This window comes from Leptonychotes weddellii, chromosome X (assembly GCF_054177405.1).
Source record: "Leptonychotes weddellii isolate Sample4059 chromosome X, ASM5417740v2, whole genome shotgun sequence".
Lineage (NCBI taxonomy): Eukaryota > Metazoa > Chordata > Mammalia > Carnivora > Phocidae > Leptonychotes > Leptonychotes weddellii.
The window spans coordinates 67,319,600-67,324,127 of NC_138385.1; positions in this window are offsets into that span (position 1 = coordinate 67,319,600).

Here is a 4,528-nt window from a genome sequence, read left to right on the forward strand (position 1 = left end):
CATCACTGGTCCAGGAGAAGAAAAGCTTGTTGACTGGTATCCTCACATCATTCTTGGGGCAGGAGCTCTGATGTACTAGACACTTACAAATTTGACTTCATCAAGATCTTCAGGGTCTAGGGATAAGACTCTTCATCTGGGTTTGTTATGGGGTGAGGAGGGAGAGAGACAGGAAAGGACTGGTCCACTAGTAATGAGGTGGAGGGAGATGGGAATCCAAGTCCACTCAGTCGTATGAGAGGAAGGCTGAGCCTGGTTAGAAATGAAAATTCCTGGACCCCACCCCTGACATACTGAATCAGAAACTCTGGGGGTAGGGCCCAGCAGTCATGTTTGAACAAGACCAACAGGTGATCTTGAAGTTTCACCTTAGCATTAGAACCACGAGAATGATCCACAGGACTTAAGTGAGAAACAGCCCCTCTGAGGTCTCACCTCCTCGGGGTGTACCGGGGATGAGGTATGAGGATGAAACTGTCCCCTGCGAGACTTAGCACCGTGGGTACAGAGATGGACCACAACCACTACAAATACTGTGTATGCAGGGGCAGGAAAGTCCACCCCACCCCAGGGTGATTAGCCCCAGCTTCTGACAGAGGTGACGATGATGCTATCTTGCACCCCAGACCGCTAGCCCAGCTGCGGGCAGACACCCATTCTAGGACATCGCCACGGGGCCACTCCAGTCCCATTTTGGCCATGCCACCTCCTACACGTCTGAATGACCTGGGAGGCGGCCAAGGGGAAGGTGGCTGGTGGTGGGATGAGGCAGACAGGTGTCCGCAGAGAGAGGGTATAGCCGCTGCCAGCAGAAGAGGGGGTTTGGGGAAAGGACGGGGCTGTTCAGAGGGACTTAAGGGGGGCAGTGCCAGAGGCAGTGAGAAGGAAAGGCCTCTCCACTCTGCAGGATACGTTGCGTGCTACGGTGCGTGCTAAGAGATGGCAGAGACGACAGGCTCCACAGGTCTCCTTTTATGGATCTAAGATCCCCCTAAGACCCCGAGGGGCAGGATGCAGAAGTCACTATGACCAGAGGTGAGCAGGGTGGGCCAGATAACAGGCATCCCCAGGATCCAGACCTGAGAGGTCACTCTCAGAACCCTTCGGTCCCAGAGAACTCCCCAGCCCTGGGGTGAACCCGACTTCCAGATGACATGGTGTGACTGCAGACAGCAAGGACGGCAAGACACCAGGCCTCTCCCCCACAGGGTGGACGGAACAGAGACTCCCTGTCACTGCCCTCACAGCAGCCCTGAGCTCAAGATCTGTGGCACTGTGTCACAGGGTGCAGCCTGTAGGCTCTGGGAGTGGGTGTGCGAGGCCTCTGAGTGGAAGGGCAGCTGTTACTAGGACTAGGAAACCTCTCAGCCAGTTGGCACTATGTTGTCAGGTGTGACATCTTTGAGCTGTTTGTGGCTGGTGTCTAGGATGAGAGATGACTGAACGATTTGTGAGTCTCTATCCCAGGGTCTGAGGTCTCTGAACTATTCGGTGTGTGTGTGGGGGGGGTGTCTTTGTCCAGAGGGCTGGGCCTCTGAGCTGTTCGCATATCTGCATCTGAGAACGTGGTTGCGAGGAAGGCAGGATGGACCTCACCCTCACAGGGCTCAGCACTAGGCCTGGGAGCTCCCATTTGCCGTGCTGTCTCCCACGCCTGCCCCGCTAGCACAGGAATGAATGTTTAGTGTCCCCATCCTTGGGGGGGGGGGGGGCCTTTCCTCAGCCCCATGCAGCTCCTAGGAGCCCGTGGTAACAATACAGATAAAAGGAATATCTGCTAACGTTACCCCCACCCCTGCTAGGGGCCAACCACTGTCACAAACCTATGTACATGTATTAACTCAGTTAACTGACAAACCCCTAAGGAGAAGGTCATCATCTGCACGTAAGGGGGCTGAGGCCCAGGGAGGAAGGGCACTCTCAGCTCTTGAGGAGGGAGGAACTGGATGTGACTTAAGCTCTTTGAAGGAGGCAGGCAGAACTCAGCACAGCAAGGCCTGGTAGGGGGTGACCAAGAAGGGGGAAGGGCGAGGGCTGCCCAGGGCCACAAGGACCCTGTAGCCGACTCACTTTCAGGAAGTCTGTCTCCCTGTCTCTCACGCACACACCCTGTTCCCCGGCTCAGTACTTGAGGTATGAAATGCGGAGGTGGTGGTGGAAGGTAGAGAGGTGAGGGAAGCACCTCGGTGCATCAATTTGCACAAAGCCTCAAGCAAACCCAGAGATTCCTGCCCTCGCTTCCCTCCTTGCAGCATTTTTGGGCACTGAGATCAGCAGGAGGGCAGTCAAGGGCATGAGGGGTTGTGAGGAACCGTGTGTACAGCATATGCCTCCCCATAACTGAAACGTGTCCTTGTCCTGAGGGGCAGAGGGTCCCGATGTAGGACAAGGCGGTGTGACTGAGGCCCAGACCACAGGCAGCTGAATTATTACGTCAGGTGCCTCTTTCGCTCTGGAGAGACAGGCACATACATCATCCAGTAGCAGAGCTACTGAGTAGCCCATGGGTGGGTACTAATTCAGTGGGGACAGTGTGTGGCCAGAGAGTCTCTCTGTCCTGGTCTCTCTAATGCTCTTCTTTCTCTGACTTCTCTGTGCCTGTAACTTTGTCTCTGTTGCCCACCCACCTGGGTGGGACCTCACTCATGCCAGAGGGCCCTTGCTTGGCCTTTCCTGAGGCTATCATCCTTTGACAGGGATGTTCAGGGGGAACCGTGGGGGGTTGCTCATGAGTCTATGGAACTGTCCAAGGAAGGTATGTTCAGCTGCAGAGGGGTAGAAGGGAAGTTCTCCCTCGGGGCAAGCAGAGAGCTGCTCCCCATACACTGGGTGGCCTGGGCCTCTGGCCTCTGAAAGAACCTGAGGGGCTTTTCTACTACAAACAACAACAAAACAAACAAAACAAAACCAACCACCACCACCAACAAAAACCCCAACCCAAAACCTCCGGGGCTCAAACAGAGTATATCAAAGTCCTCGCCAAGGCCCTGAAGGTGCAACAGGGTCTGGCCCCTCCCACCTCATCTCCTACCTCTCTCCCTCAGCCTTGCTGAGCCAGCCACACTGGCCTCCTCACTGTACCTCATACACCCTGGATGAATTTCCACTCCCGCACTTTTCCATTGGCTCTACCTCTGTCTGGGATACTTTTCTTGCAGATATTCATGTCCTTTAGGTGTCTGCTCAAGGATCACATGCTTTGAAAGACTTTCCTTGACCTGTTTCTAGAAATTGACCTCTCTATTTCGTTTTTCTGATTTAATTTTCATCGCAGCAATTGCCAAAACCTGACAATTTCCTTACATTTTTGTGCTGTATGATCCCAATAGAATGTAAGCTCTGTGAGAGCAAGGTTTTCTTCTTTTTTTCTATGTCTGTACGATTGTATTCCTAACAGCCACAATATTGCCTGACACCTAATTTGGAGGGAATGAATGAATGAATGAGAGAATGAGTAAATAAATGCAAGGCTGTGATGAGACACATAGCTACACAGGCTAAAGGATCCTCCTAGGGAACATGTTCAGGGGTGACAGGCTGGTGACGAAGTCGGCGGTCTTTATCTCACTTTCTCAGTGTCCTTGGGGCTCCTGGGAGATGGCCCCTTCCCTAACAGAACCAAAGATCCTGCCATCCCTCTGACCTATTACTCATAGTCAACCACAGAGGCCTGCCCCACACCAGGCCTCTAACACCAGTCCGGTGCTCTAGCTTTCCTGCCCCTGCTCCCCCACCAGACCCATTCTGCATTGCCCAGGGAGATAACAAGCCAGCACAACGCCCAGCACATGAAAAACGCTTGCAACGCTCCCTGGTACAATGGTGGCCACGGGAGGGAGGTAAATTTCAGCTCAGGAAGATTTTTTTCCCCGAGTCCAAGACTGCAGCGAGCTGTCAGCTTTGCCTCCTGGCTTTGCCCTCCCTCCCTCTGGGGCCAGCCTGGAAGGCCCCTGGGCATCGGCTTCGACCAGCCATTCCAGGTTCGCACCACCAAGGGGCGCTCGAGATAGAACAGGAAGAGTCTCTGGAAGTACCTCTCAGGGGCACGGAGGTAGGACCGTCCTCGCCAGGAGGTACCATTAGGGAGGGGGCGTCCGATCTTGGAACAATCCATTGTGTAGGTGACAACACCGAAGCTCTGCATCAGCCACGGTTCCCAGCGGAGGCGCTAATAGCGCCGCCGGGTCCCTCCCCGCCCGCTGCGCTCCGTTCTCCTGGCCCATCTGAGCCCGAGCGGACACCCGGTGTGAGGCCTCAACCTTCCCTTCACTTCGCCGATTCCACCCCTCCGTCTCTACATGGTCACGTCCAGCTGAGCAACAACCGGGCGAGGGATTGGCTCTCCACTGTGGGGGGCGGGGTCAGAGACTTTCTACGCGGTGATTGGTTCCGGTGAGATGGCCGGCGTTAACCCTTCCGGGGCGCACAGTGCCTCCTAGTCCCCGCCTCCGTCCTCGCCTACCCAGTTCCTATTGGTCGTCTGGCTGGGGTGGGCGAGACGCTGGCGGAGCTGGAACTCGGGGTGAGG